This window comes from Megascapheus bottae, chromosome 7 (genome assembly GCF_031878675.1).
Source record: "Megascapheus bottae isolate mThoBot1 chromosome 7, mThoBot2.hap1, whole genome shotgun sequence".
Lineage (NCBI taxonomy): Eukaryota > Metazoa > Chordata > Mammalia > Rodentia > Geomyidae > Megascapheus > Megascapheus bottae.
In genome coordinates, this window is record NC_143515.1 from 51,700,948 (window position 1) to 51,716,514 (window position 15,567).

A 15,567-nucleotide genomic window follows, 5' to 3' on the forward strand; every position below is an offset into this window, starting at 1 on the left:
GCATTGCATTTTTTTTACACTTTCTCCATCCCGTTTCTGTGCTTCCTTTACACTCTGTTGATTTTTTATGCTGATTAATATTATATTCTTCAATTGATGAACATAGACATAAACATAAAATTGGTTTGTGTTTGAGTGTCAACAGTAGTGCTGATGTAAATATTCTTACATGTATCATCTTTGATAAGTACTTGCTTATGAGTTTTATATCTGAGTATACAGTATTGCTTACATTTTCACAAAGATAGAACTTCCATTTGCTTTACCAGATACACAAAATACAGAGTTTTAAGACATGAGTGTGATCTCTCCTCTTAATAAGTTGTAGAATGGGGTGCTGGTGGCTCACGCCTGTAATCCTAGCTACTCAGGAAACTGAGATCTAAGGATCTCAGGTCAAAGCCAGTTTGGGCACAAAAGTCCCAGAGACTCTTATCTCCAGTTAACCATCAGAAAACTGGAAGTGGAGCTGTTGCTCAAGTGGTAGAGTGGTGGCCTTGAGCTGAAGAGCTCAGGGATAGCTCCCAGGCCCAGAGTTCAAGCCCCACGACCCACCTAAATAAACTAAATAAAGCGATTGACAGGAAAGGATGAAATTACTTCAAACATTAGTATAGTACATTTATTTTGTTTTTAATTTCTTAGTATACCTGCTTTGTTTTCTCTATCAGTTCAATCTTGGCCCTACCAGTTAATCTACAAAAAAGAACAAAAACAATGGGAGTAGACCAGCATGTTCTCCATTTTCATATTAACAGATAGCCACATTTAGTATTAGAATATGCTGAAGTGTGATGTTATTACAAACATGTTTTTGATTCTTCTCACTGCCACCACCACCCTCTGACCCCTGGACTTCTTTTGAGAGGCTGTCTCTGAACTTCTGGACTGAAGCAATCCAAGCTCCTGAAAGTACCTGGAACAGTAGGTGTGTGCTGCTCTGACTAGCTTACATGCTAAAATAGTTCACATAAAAAAGTGTTTGCAAGTATGTCAAAGTTTGCTTATCTCAACTACTAGGGAGTTGGAAGCACAAGGACCAAAAGCAAGTTTTAGATCAGCTTGGACAACTGAAGACCCTGTCTCAAAAATATTTTTTTTTTTAAGTTGGATGTAGTTCAATGGTTTTGGTTCAATTTTCAGTACCTTTCTTTAAAACACACACACACACACACACACACACACACACACACACACACACACACGCACAACAAAAACTAAAAAATTTGGTTTTCAGGGCTTCATTCATATTAAGCAAGTGCTCAACCACTTGGACCACACCCCCTGTTTATTTATGGTTTGCGTGCATGTATATATGCATGCATGCGTGTGTGTATGTATGTATGTATGTATGTATGTATGTATGTATGTACGTGCGCCAGTACTGGGGCTTTAACAGGACCTGGGCACTGTTCGTTAGCTTTTTCACTCTACTGGCTCTCTACCACATTAGCCAGAAACTCCACTATCAGCTTTTTAGTGGTTAGTTGGAAGTAAGAGTTTCATGGACTTTGCTGCTTGAGGTAGCTTCAGACTATCATTCTTGGATCTCATAGCTAGGATTTCAAGTGTGAGCCACTGTTAATTCGCTGTATTTGTTTTTGAGAGATATAAGATATACTCCTGATTAAATAAAAGACCTGTGAAAACGGGAGGTCTGCCTTTTTTTGTTTTCATTAACATTGGCTGTACAAGAGATTTCTCTGTATATATGCAATGTATTATAATCAATGTCCTCTATCACTCTTCCTTAATCTCTTCCCCCTTCCTAAAGTAATTTCATCAGGTTTCATTGTTTGGAGTTCATATAAGCCACTATCTATTTAGACCATATTCATCATTTATCCTTATTAGCCCAGTTCCCTCTTACTAGTACTCCCCTACCAAAGTTTGTTTCCCTATTTCCCCTTCTCCCACTCCTTTTGATCAATAGCTTTCATTGAGAGTCTTTATATCATTTCCATATGCAGTTGGATTGTACTTCAAAATTATTCATCTTTTTCAAACCCTTTCTACCCAAGTCATTCATACATGTATTTCAAAGATGGAGGTATTTAGACGGAAGCTGGGTTCCAACAACATGAATGGATAGAGATTAGTATATATACCCTGTGGAATTACATAGCCATAAATGAAAATAAAATGTCATATGCAGAAAAATGGGTGAAGCTGGAGGACATCATGTTGAATGAGACAAGCAAAGCTCAATTGTTTCATGTGGAAGCTAAACCTAAAATGCTTACATGTTCATGTGTATATGAATTTGTACCTGTATACATAATTTTAGATAGAGAAATATAGAGAGATGGGGTGGGGAGAGAACATAGGGCTCTGTTTTTATTTTTTATTTATTTATTTATATATTTTCTTGCCAGTCCTGGGCTTGGACTTTCTCAAGGCTAGAGCTCTACCACTTGAACCTCAGCACCACTTCCGGCTTTTTTCTATGTATGTGGTACCGAGGAATCGAACCCAGGTCTTCATGCATGCAAGGCAAGCACTTTAACCACTAGGCCTGTTTGTAAAGAAGTACTTTGCTTTGAAACTGATAATACATAGCTTTAAATACAAAAGGATGGTTTCATTATTTCAAGTCTGCTTTTCAAGCAGTACTAACAGTTGATCTTTTTTGTCCATAAAAATTTGGTAGAGAAGGCCATCTCTTTTTATTTTTAAGTTTATTTTTAATTAATTTATCTTTTTTGTTGGTGGTGAGGCTTGACTCTGGCTGCACCTAGGCCCTGTCCCTGAGCTCTTTAGCTCAGGGCTACTGCCCTACCCCTGGAGCCACAGTGCCACTTCCGGTTTCCTAGTGGTTATTGGAAATAGGAGTCTCACGGTCTGTAGTGCCGGGACTGGCTTTGGGCTCATGGCCTGAGCACTGGCCAGGGACTTTGAAAAAGTCTAGCACTCTACCACTTGAGCCTCAGCACCACTTCAGCTTTTTTCTATGTATGTGGTACTGAGGATTGGAACCCCGGTCTTTGTTTATGTTAGGCAAGCACTCTAGCACTAGGCTAAACCCCAGGCCTCCTGAGACACTTTCACAATTCTTTGTGTGTTTGTTGTGTTGCTAGTATAGGGGTGTGGAGTTGTGAATTTGTTAGTTGCTACAATGTATACATAGTTTTGCCTTTATGAAATTTGAAGTTAAGCTGAATTTAAATCAGTCTGAAGATTTAGGTGATATGCATATAACAATACTGTTTTCATTAATTTGCTGCTTTTGATAGTTTTTTTTTTTGCTTAACAAATAAAAAGAAATTTTCTATTGACACTTGTATCGATACTTTATTTCCTGAGCCAGCCTATATTTTTCAGCCTAAGTCATTTGCACTTGTAGTTCAAAGATGGAGATATACTAATAGATTTAGACTTAGATTCAGATTTCATCTGTTTTAATATCTCCAGTTTTGTGTGTATGTGTGTGTTTGTATAACTGAAGTTTTCATGTGTAACCTTAATTCTTAGAATGTAAAACTAGTCTTTTCGAGCGCTGTCAGATTAATTTTTTTATTAGGTTTGGTATGACCCCTTGTTATCTGATAATATGTTCTGCCCTATTTATTGAATTACCATTGTGTCAAACTTCAGAAGGTGTTTCAGTCCAACAACTAAGTGAAACTGTAGCATTTTTTAGCTAGGCACCTGTAATCCTAGCCACTCAGGAGGCTGAGATCTGAGGATCATGGTTCAAAGCCAGCCTGAGCTTAAGAACAGGGGACTCATCTCCAACTAACTACTAGAAAACGGGAAGTGGGGCTGTGGCTCCAGGAATAGGGTGATAACCTTGAGCTAAAATGCTCAGGGACAGCGCTCAGGCCCAGAGTTCAAGCCCCATGACCCACAAAAACAAGCAAACAGAAAAAACACTGTAGCACATAAAAGTGCTAATTGAAAAGTAATGTGTACCAGGTAAGGGGAATGCTACAGAGTTGCAGTTATTTTCATGGTATTATTCTTTAAAAAAAAAAATAGAAAAGAAAAATCTTGCCTTTAAGTCTAGAAACTGAAGGCAGAACAGGTTTTTTGTTGTTGTTTTGGTTTTGGGGTTTTTTTGTTGTTGTTGTTTTTGCCAGTCCTGAGGCTTGAACTCAGAGCCTGGGCTCTATCCTTGGGCTTTCTCAAAGCTTAGTGTTCTACCACTTGAACCATAGCACCACTTCTGGCTTTTTCTGTGTATGTGGTACTAAGGAATCTAACCCAGGGCTTGATATATGCTTGGCCAGGAATCGTTAAAGTTAAATCTCTTGTCTTTAGGAAGCTAGAAAAGTTTCACATACCAGTTAGAGACATGGGTAAGCAAACACAATGAAGTTGATGATGTATACTCGATTTGGGAAAGCATTTAAAATTTTTGGTGATACATTGGTAGTATCTTATGGTAAAAATGAAGTAATTCTTGTTAGATTTCTTTATTTTTCAAACACTATATGTGGAAACTGGAGGAAAGCTTCGTGACATTGGTCTTGGCAGTAATTTCATGGCTATGACAGCATGTAAAAAATAGATGAGACTACTTCACATTGAAAACTGCACAATAGAGGATATAACCAACAAAGCAGAAAGACAACCTATAAAAGTATTTGTAAACAATTTGATCCATATCCATAATGAAAGGAAAACTAATAACCCTATTTTAAAAGGCCTTGAATGCACATTTCCCTCTCCCCCCTCCTTCCCCCTTTGCTCCCCTCTTTTTTTCTTTTCTTTTGCCGGTTGTGCGGCTTGAACTCAGAGCCTAGGCACTGTCCTTGAGCACTTTTGCCAAGGCCACCAGTCTGCCACTTAAGCCACAACACCACTTCTAGCCTTTTCTATGTATGTGGTACCTAGGAATCCAACCCAGGGCTTCCTGCATGCTAGGCAAGCACTCTTATCAGTAGGCACACCTCTGACCCACATTGAATATACATTTCTTTGAAGAGGACATACAAATAGCAAGCAGATGTGGAAAAAAAGACGTTGCTAGCAAACACATGCCCGGGTTCAATCCCCAGAGCTGCCCCCTTCTTTAAAAATAAAAGACCCAGGTTTTTGGAAAGGATAATAGAAAGTTAGACATGAACTTAAAACTGTACAAACTGTGCTGTACAAAACAAAATGGAAGCCAGGCACCAGTGGCTTACACCTATAATCCTACTACACAGGAGGCTGAAATCTGAGAATTGCGATGCAAAGCCAGTCCAGGCATGAAAATCCAATGAGGACTCTTACTTCCAATTAACTACCAGAGAACAGGAAGTGGCACTGTTGCTCCAGTGGTAGAGTGCTAGCCTTGAACTGAAGAATTCAGGGACAGTATCCAGGCCCAGAGTTCAAGCCCCACAACCAACTGACAAAAAAAGAAGAAAACAAGATGGACATTTCTTAAAACAAAAAATGAAGATTTCAGTGTATTATCTTGTAACTCATCTTCAGGGTATTTATCCAAAAGAACTGAAATCTGTTTCTTGGAGAAATACCATCACTCCCATGTTAACATGTTAACTATTTACAGTAATGGTGGTGGGAAAAGAATCCACTCGCTCTTGACAGTTAAATTCATAAATAAAACCTGTACATGTACAGTGAACTCAACCTTTAAAAAAAAAAAAAGGAAATTCTGTTTGTTCTTTTGTTTTTTTGCCAGTCCTGGGCTTGAGTCAGGGCCTGAGCACTGTCCTTGGGCTTTCTCAAGACTGGAGCTCTACTCTTGAGCCTCAGCATCACTTCCGGCCTTTTCTATGTATGTGCTTGCCTGGCAAGCACTCGGTACCACTAGGCCAAACTCCAGCTCCCCCCCTCCTACCCGCAAGAAAAGGAAATTCTGTAATATGCAATAACATTGATGAAACTTGAGATCAGTTTGCTAAGTAAAATAAGCCAGTAACAGAAAACAAATACTGCATGAATTCATTATATAAATTATATAAAACTGGTTTTCATAGAATGAAAAAGTGGGATGCAATTGCCAGAAGCTAGAGCAATTTGAACTCAATACTGCTCAATTTCTAACAATCCCTAAAAAGTCATTTAAATTTGAATAAGAGCTTAAACACTACATGTTTCAGAATTGCTTGTTTTAACTGCTTATTAGTTTTTAGTATTTGTAGTCACAATACCTTTAAGATCAGTGGATATATCATTTTTTAAAGAAAATGAATAGAATTAATGATCAGGAAGTTCATTATTAAAAGCAAAATTTACTATTTGGAAAATGAGCAACAATCTGCCCCTCGAGGAAGAGATTATTGCTGGCATTAAACCATTTTTTCCCCATTAATTAGATTATAATAGTACATACAAGTAGTGTTTTGTTTAATGAGTGATTGAATGTTATTGTTAGATATTTAGTGTGTAAACAAACTGAATGGTTAAAAAGAAGTGGCTTGCTCTTCTCCAGGAACAATTATCTTGTCTGATCATTTTGCATGGTGGATATTGTCTTTTCATAAAATTGGGCTTAATTCTGAAGAAATGAAGACCTGTCAGTCAGTTTATAGGATATATAAATAGATGCTAAGGGATATTGGACATCATTTTTTAAAAAAATTTAATTCTTTTCCAGGTATTATAAGAATTTTTAGTTATGGAACCTAATGTATTTGGGAGCAAATAACTTAGAAAATACAAAAAAGAAGAGGCTTTTAAAACTGAAATCTATTAGATTTTTGAATTGACTCATCTCATACTCACTTGGTTGTCTGACCATCTTACACAGAATCCTTATAAACCAAAGCCGAGAAAAAAAAATAGGGATTTTTTTTCCTATTAGAAAATATACTGAAAACTGAAATAAGGTGAAATACGTTGTGCTGTGTTGGAAAGCAGAGGCTGTTGGATTGGGGATGTATATCTCAGTGATGGAACACTTACCTAATGTGTGAGACACTGGATTTGAGTCCCACAACTGTAAAAAATAATAAAGTAGAGACTATTGATATGGTTTGTGGACAATTGTAGAGTCTAGGTAGTAGAAATCATTATGTATTTGTTTCTCTGAAATGACTTAGTATCTGAAGTAACATGAAACATAGATTTAAATAAAAAACTTTCATTTTCTTATGGAAGTCATTTTGGGTGTTGTATCAGTTGAAAGAGATTTATAAAAGTTACATTGCCGGCCGAGAGTTTGGCCTAGTGTTACAGTGCATGCATGCATGAAGTCCCAGATTCAATTCTTCGGTACCACATACACAGAAAAAGCCAGAAGTGGTGCTGTGGCTTATGTGGTAGAGCTCTAGCCCAAGGACAGTGCTCAGGCCCTGAGTTCAAGCCCCAGGACTTGCAAAAAAATAATATTAATATTGTAGAAATGCTATCACTATGAAAAATTTCTCACCATTTGCAAACACTTAGAAAATGATTGTCACTACGACTTCCTTCTCTTGACTCAAATACTGCTTTAAATTATTGAGCATATTCAATATATTCATAGGTGATAAATATTAGTTCAATCACTTAAAAAATAAAATTAGTTTTACTAATCTTTTTTTTGTGTGTCTGCCCATCATGGAACTTGAACTCAGGGCCTGGGCACTATCTGAGCTTTTGTGCGAGAGGCTTGCACTCTACCACTTGAGCCACAGCTTCTTCACATGTGGCTTTCTGGTGGTTAATTGGAAATAAGAGTCTTATAGACTTTCCTGCCCAAAAGGCTTTGAACCATAATCCTTTGATCTCAGCCTCCTAGTAGCCAGGATTGTAACAGGTGTAAGCCACCAAGGCCTGGCTTGTTTTTAGACAAGTGAATTTTGAGAGGTGTATAAATAAAACAAGAGTAGAAGCAGGAATAATCTAGTCATAGTTAAATTTTGAACTTAGGTGTGAGTGTGTGTGCAGCTGTGCAAACATATGATACTGTACTAATGCAAAATGGTATATAAAATTAGGAGATTGTTTAAAGATTACTTTTTAACTGAGTGTAATATCATATGTCTCTAGTCTTAGCACTTTTGAGAGACTAGCACAGGGTGAATATCACAAGCTCAAAACTATCATCTTAAAAATACTGTTTTTTAGGGCTGATAGTTTGGCCAAGTGGTAGAGTGTTTGCCTAGTGTGCACGAAGGCCCGGGTTTGATTCCTCAGTACCACATACATAGAAAAAAGTCGGAAGTGGTGCTGAGGCTCAAGTGGTAGAGCTCTAGTCTTGACAGAGTCCAAGGACAGTGCTCAGGCCCTGAGCTCAAGCCCAGGACTGGCAAAAAAAAAAAAAAAAAAAAAAAAGTATTATTCTAAAGACAAATTGAGTAATCTTTTATGTGGTTGGAAATAATTTTTTTTTGCCAGTCCTGGGACTTGAACTCAGGGCCTGGGCACTGTCCATGAGTTTTTTCAAGGCTAACACTCTACCACTTAAGCCACAGCAACACTTCCAGCTTTTTCTGTGTATGTGGTACCAAGGAATTGAACTCCTCAGGGCTTCTCAAATGCTAAGGAAGCACTCTACCACTAGGCTACACTCCTGACCCCAGAAGTAATTCTTAAAAGAAAGTAGTGTTCACTTATTTCACTTATTTTCCTTTCTATATGGCTTAAAGGAGTGAAAGCCAGGTGTAATGGCTCACACCTGTAATCCTAGCTACTCAGGAAGCTGAGATCTGAGGATCGAGGTTCAAAGCGAGCACCAGAGTCCATGAGACTCTTATATCCAACTAACCACCAGAAGACTGGAAGTGGTGCTGTGCCTCAAGGAGTAGGGTAAGGTGGTAGCCTTGAGCTGAAGAGCTCAGGGACAGTGCTTAGGCCCAGAGGTCAAGTCCCACGACCAGCCAGAAAAAAAGAGAGTGAAAAAAATGAATTCAAAGTTTTAGATTAGTTTAGACTGGTATAAAACTACCTGGTAAACACTTATTATTTGTATTGTGTATATATATATATATATTGTACATAGTATATAATGTTTATATATAATCTATACTACCACATGTGTATTAAGTATATTTTATTTGAGGGATGAATTAGAAACAATTAAAGAATGCTTGAAATAGATAAAAAGCATACTCTCAATTCTTAAGGCTTCTTGTTCAAAGTGACGTTAAGGTTTAGGACACAGGAGCCAGGCCACAGTGGCTCACATGTATAATCGTAGCTACTCAGGAGGCGGAAATCTGAGGATCCAGGTTCAAAGCCAGCCTAGACACTAAAGACGATGAGACTCGAATCCCTAATTAACCACTAGAAAATAGGAAGTGGGGCTGTGGCTCCACAGGTAGGATGGTAGCCTTGAACGGAAGAGCTTCAGGGACAGCGACCAGGCCCAGAGTTCAAGGCCCCTCCCCCCCCCAAAAAAAAAAAGATTTAGGACCCAAGCTAGGTATGAGGAAATTGTGCCTATCACGCCAGCTGTTCAGGAGGCTGAGGTCTGAGGGTTATGTTCTCTAGCAGCAGGGATAGGAAGGTCCCTGAGACTCTCAGGTTACTATCAGGAAGCCAGAAGTGAGCTGTAGCTTGAATGGGTAGGAATGGGTAAAAGTGCACCACTCTTGAACAAAATAACCAAGAGACAGCACCCTAGAGTTCAAGCTCTAGACAGATATACAATACTGGAGTTTGAACACAACACACACACACACACACACACACACACGATTTAGAACCTGACTCTTAGTCAGATATAAGGCGTTACTTGGTTTTGCTTCAGAATTTTATTCTACTTGTTCATTATAGTAAATTGTTGAGCCTATTGATCTGATTTCCATTTTTCTCAGTTGAACTAACCAAAAAATTAGATGTTTAAGGAATGCTTATTTTATTCTGTGACTTATAGGAATGTTCAAATAAAATTATAGTTTATTATTTTGAGCCCTGATTTTTTTCTCCCTGGTCCTCAGGCTTGAATTCAGTTTTGGGTTTCTCAAAGCTATTTTTCTACCACATGAGCCATAGCTCTCCTTCTGGCCTTATTGTTATTATTATTTTTTTTAATGTGCTTAACTAGAGGTAAGAGTCTCACAGACTTTCCTGCCTGGGCTGGCTTTGAACCATTTTCAGCCGTAAGTAAAGAATCTTACAGATGTGAATCACTGGCACCTGGTAAGTGTGCCCTAATTTTTTTAATTGATAATTGATTTGGTAGTGATTATTACAGCACTGAGGGATTAAATAAGCGAAGCAAGTACTACTTTACTGAGCTGCAAGTGCTACTTTATTGAGCTACAGTTTGACTCTTGTTTTAACTATAATTGGCTAGGGGAAAGAAATTATGTTGTTTAAAGTAAACCATACTGTTGATAGATTAACATAGTAGAAGGAGGAAAGAAAGCAGACTTCCTTTCCACTGTACATTCAAGTATTCATTTATAATTGTCACATCAATGACAAGGGTTCCTGTACTAATAAATAATATTGATACAGGTGATTATTCATTTGGAAAAAATTAAGTTAATCCCTATAGTATTTACTATATATATATAGAGAATATAAATATATATTCTAGTTGATTAATGAACTAAGTTTTAAAAAATTAGAAATATCCTTTTCTTAACAAGGACAAACAAATCCAAAGCCATTTAAAAATTTTTTTTAAAGTTCCCCCATACTGAGGATTAAACCCAGGATATTTTTTGGGCGGGGGAGGGGGTTCAGTGATGGGGCTTGAATGCTGGACCTGAGCCCTGTGCATGAGCAGTTCAGCTCAAGCCTAGCATTCAACCACTTTGAGCCACAGGACCACTTCCAGTTTTCTGGTGGTTAATTGGAGATAAGAGTCTCACAGACTTCCATTCCCAGGTTGGCTTTGAACTGTGATCCTCAGATCTCAGCCTCCTTAGTAGCTAGGATTACAGGCATGAGCCTGGCTTAAACCCAGGATCTTGAGTATACTTAGATAAGCCCTCTTGCTTTTGAGAACTATATCCCGGCCCCCAAATTCCTACTGAACAAAACAGTATGGGGATAAAAAAAAAATAATTAATGGGGCTGGGAACCTGGCTTAGAGGGAGACTGCTAGCCTAGCATGTATGAAGTCCTGGGTTTAGTTCCTCAGTACCACATACACGGAAAAAGCTGGCTTAAGTTGTAGAGTACTAGCCTTGAGCAAAAAAGCTCAGGGACAGCACCCAAGCCCCAGTTCACAACCCAGGACTGGCCAGAAAATAAACAGGGAAAATCAAGTATTTAGATCTTTCTCTGTCTTTATACTCTCTAAAAGTAATTGTGTTTTTGTGTTTATTCTTGGATTTTTGTTGGTGCATTTTTATATAATTACCTCTCTAAAGACCACATTATGAAATAATTTATAACTCTAAATTTTTTTCTTACTATTCTGGGCATGCTGTATTATATATGTAAGGTTACCTCTTTTTTTGTATAATTGTGTAATGTCCATTATAGGAATGTATCTCAATTTGTTAAATTTGTCTACTGATTAATACTTAGGTTTTAATTTTGCTATTATAGAACTGGAGCAAACAACCTTACACGAACATCTTTACATGTTTATATTACAGCTTCAGTAAATAGATTCATAGAAGTAGATAACTGGGTCAAAGGAATATTTTTATTTCTCTTCATTTTTGAAGCTTCATTGAAGTATAATTGATCTACCAAAATAAACACATTTAGTGTATATGTTTGGATAAGTTTGAGAGGATTTTGTTTTAAAATTCGGTAAATGTTGGTCCAGGAGTTTGGCCTAGTGATGGAGTGCTTGCCTAGTGATAGAGTGCTTGCCTAGCATGCACGAAGACCTGGGTTCAATTCTTCAGTACCACATACATAGAAAAAAGCTGAAAGTGGTGCTGAGGCTCAAGTGGTAGAACTCTAGCCTTGAGAAAGCCCAAGGACAGTACTTAAGCCCTGAGCTCAAGCCCAGGACTGGCCAAAAAAAAAAAAATTGGTAAATATTGCAGATTTGTTTTCAAAACAGGATGTGTTATTTATTTTGGTGAGTCTTGGGGCTTGAACTTGACCTGGGCACAGTCCTTGAGCTCTTCAGCTCAACGCTACCATACTACCCTTGAGCCAGGCCACACTTCTCATTTCTCTAGCTAGCTTGGGCTAGCTTTGAACCTTAATTCTCATATTTCAGCCTCCTGAGTAGCTAGCATTACAGGCATGAGCTACCACACCCAGCTAAGGATGTGTAGTGTATAATCCCCATATTAATATATGTGATTAAATATTGCTGCATGAGTGAAAATGTGAAGTCCTCAAAAGACTTTAGGACAGGCAACTAGCCGTACAGCTGAAATAATATGGGAAGTACCCAGAGAAAATAGATTCTTACAGTAGATCTTAAAGAATAAGTATGTCAGATATAGAAGAAAAGGGGGGGAACATGGAATATTCTTGGTGAGAGAAAATACCAAAAGGCATAAAAAAGGTATTACAAGGATGAAATATTTTACTCCATTGCTATATTTTATCTGTTGGTTCACTTTATATTGACATTTCCTTTGAAAATGTAAAGCACTTGTAAAATGTTGAATTCAGTGGATGCTTCACTGCAGTATTTAATAATTTCCTGTTTGTGTTCTTTTGCCTTCTCAGTACCTATGCACATCTCAAACTCAGGTCCTTTATGCCATTCTTACAGTTTTTGTAAGACCTATTTGTAAGTACATTATGAATTATTAAGAATTATTAATAAATAAGAATTATTAATAAACATAAATAATTTGAATAGAAAGTTCATCTTGTTCACTGCCAGAATGTTTTCTTTATACAGACTGAAAATCCCTAATCAGAAATCCAAAATGTTCTTAACTTTTTTTGAGTGTTATGTTGGCACTGAAAAATTTAAGATCTCAAAGCATTTTGGATTTCAGATTTTTAGATTATCATGCTTCACTAATGAAATCTGTACAAACACTCCTAAATCTGAAACTGATAAGGTCCCAAACATTCCAGCTTAAAGGATAGTCAACCTGTTTGGCAATGAAATTTCCAAATACTTAGCAGAATATCTTTTTCTTGCTAATCCATTATTGATACATAGACTTAAATACATAATAGAAATGTTACATAATTTTATATTAATCACAACAAGAAGGGGAAAAGGTTTTTTTTGTTGTTATTTATTGTTTTGCTGGTCCAGGGTCTGTGACCTGTCCCTAAGTTTTTGTGATCAAGGCTAGTTCTTGAGCCAGAGCTCCTATTTCAACTTCTTCTTCTTTTTTTTTTTTTTTGCCAGTCCTGGGCTTGAGCTCAGGGCCTGAGCAATGTCCTTGGACTTTCTCAAGGCTGGAGCTCTACCACTTTAGCCTCAGCACCACTTCTGGCTTTTTATTCTATGTACGTGGTACCGAGGAATCGAATCCAGGTCTTCGTGCATGCTAGGCAAGCACTCTACCACTAGGCCAAACTCCTGGCCCAGTTTCAACTTTTTGGGTAGTTAACTGGAGATAAAAGTCTCATTAGCTTGCCTGCCCCAGGCTGGCCTTGAACCATGATCCTCAGATCTCAGCTTCTTGAGTAGCAAGGATTATAAGTTCATGCCTGCCATTGGTGCCCAGCAATATATTTTACACATAAGTTGAAAACTACTTAATCACTCTCTTTAGGCATGTAAGGAATCTCCAAATTTTTCTCTTAAGTTGTACTGTAAGAAGAAGCATCAAGATGGTGCTATAAGTATCAGCAGATTATCCATCCATACAAAGATGATATTATGTTATTTGCATGGACAAATAATATTAAGTGAGGTAGGCCATGATCAGAGAGACAAATGGTATGTCTTTTCTCTCATACACAGAAATTAGATCTAAAATACATTAGGATATGATAATGTATATAGGTTTCTAGACACTTACATAGCAAGACCACTTACATAGCAAGACTCTTAGGGGAGTAACATAAAGGCATAATTAAAGGCATAATGCTTATGTGCCTTTATTTATATAATATAATATACATATACATATGAGCCATATCTTAAAATGAACTCCAAGATATGCAAGCAAGAGATTTCTTTTGTGTGTGTAAAAAACATAAAAGAATCTGACATAGCATATTTTACTAAAGTAATGGCATTCATTATTACAGAGATGATTAAAATTTATTTCTGCCAGTCTTGGGGCTTAAACTTAGGACCTAGTCACTGCCTCTAAGCTTCTTTTGCTCAAGGCTAGCCTTCTACCACTTGAGCCAGCCATAGTACCATATCTGGCCTTTTCTGTTTGTAGTGAATCACCTAGGGCTTCATGCATGTGAGGCAAGTACTCTACCACTAAGCCACATTCCAGGCCACGAAACATCTTTTTTAAGAGTTGGAAAAAGTGTAAAAAGTTGTGCTCGGGGCCGGGAGTTTTGCCTAATGGTTAAAGTGCTTGCCTAGCATGCATGAAGACTCGGGTTCGATTCCTCAGTACCACATACATAGAAAAAAGCCGGAAGTGGTGCTGAGGCTCAAGTGGTAGAGCTCTAGCCTTGAGAAAGTCCAAGGACAGTGCTCAGGCCCTGAGCTCATGCCCCAGGACTGGCAAAAAAAAAAAAAAAAAAAAAAAAAAAAAGTTGTGCTAAAGAAGATCAAGAAACAAGCCAAGGTACTTGTGGCGCACACCTGTAATCCTAGCTACTCAGGAGGCTAAGATCTGAGGATCGAGGTTTAAAGCTAGCCTGGGCATAGAAGTCCACTCTTATTTCCAATTAGCCACCAGAAAACTGGAAGAGTGGTACTGTGGCTCAAGTGCTAAAGGGATAGCGCCCAGGCCCAGAGTTCAGGTTCCACAACCAACCAACCAAACAAACAAAAACCCAAGATCATGAAACAGAAAAACTGGCCAGGAGTTTGTACAAAGACCTGGGTTCCTCGGTACCACATACATAGAAAAAAAAAAGCTGAAGGTGGTGGGCTGGGAGTTTGGCCTAGTGGTAGAGTGCTTGCCTAGCATGCACAAAGACCCAGGTTCGATTCCTCGGTACCACATACATAGCAAAAAGCCGGAAGTGGTGCTGAAGCTCAAGTGGTAGAGTGCTAGCCTTGAGAAAGTCCAAGGACAGTGCTCAGGCCCTGAGCCCAAGCCCAGGGCTGGCAAAAAAAAAACAACCTGAATTGGTGCTGTGACGCTAGTGGTAGAACACCAGCCTTGAGAAAGCGCAAGGACAGTGTTAAGGCCCGGAGTTCAAGCCCCAGGACCAGCAAAAACACAGAGAGAGAGAGAGAGAGGGAGAGGGAGAGAGAGAGGGAGAGGGAGAGAAAAACAAGGATTCAGAAAAAGATGGAATATGAAATGAGAGAACTTACATAGCACAAAAAGCAAAAACTGCAAAATGCAGATGAGATAAAATAGGAAGAAATACACCCTAATTAGACTTGAGGCATATACAGATAAAAAATAAAATGGGCAAAATAATATGGAAAATATTTTATATGTATTTAAGTCGATGCATCAATAATGTATTAGCAGGGGCTGGGAGTTTGGCCTAGTGGTAGGATGCCTGCCTAGCATGTACGAAGACCCAGGTTCGATTCCTCGGTACCACATACATAGAAAAAGGCTGAAAGTAGTGCTGTGGCTCTAGTGGCAGAGTGCTAGCCTTGAGAAAAGCCCAAGAACTGTGCTCAGGCCCTGAGCTCAAGCCCAGGACTGGCCCAAAAAAAAAAAAAGAGAAATCACAGTGCTGAAGCAGGAAGGAGAT

At 38.3% G+C, this 15,567-nt stretch overlaps 1 protein-coding gene across 3 annotated transcripts in view; it reads left to right on the forward strand.

Annotated features, from left to right (window-relative positions):
• The window catches only part of Fbxo11 (F-box protein 11), an 83,518-nt gene that overhangs the window by 10,947 nt on the left and 57,004 nt on the right, over positions 1-15,567 (forward strand). The window contains exon 1 of one of the 3 annotated variants that reach the window (XM_090336986.1): positions 914-928. The exons of the other annotated variants lie outside the window; for them this stretch is intronic. The gene's annotated coding sequence lies outside the window, so the exon portion shown is untranslated. Of the gene's footprint in view, positions 1-913; positions 929-15,567 lie in introns of those variants that run through there. 3 annotated transcript variants of the gene reach the window in all.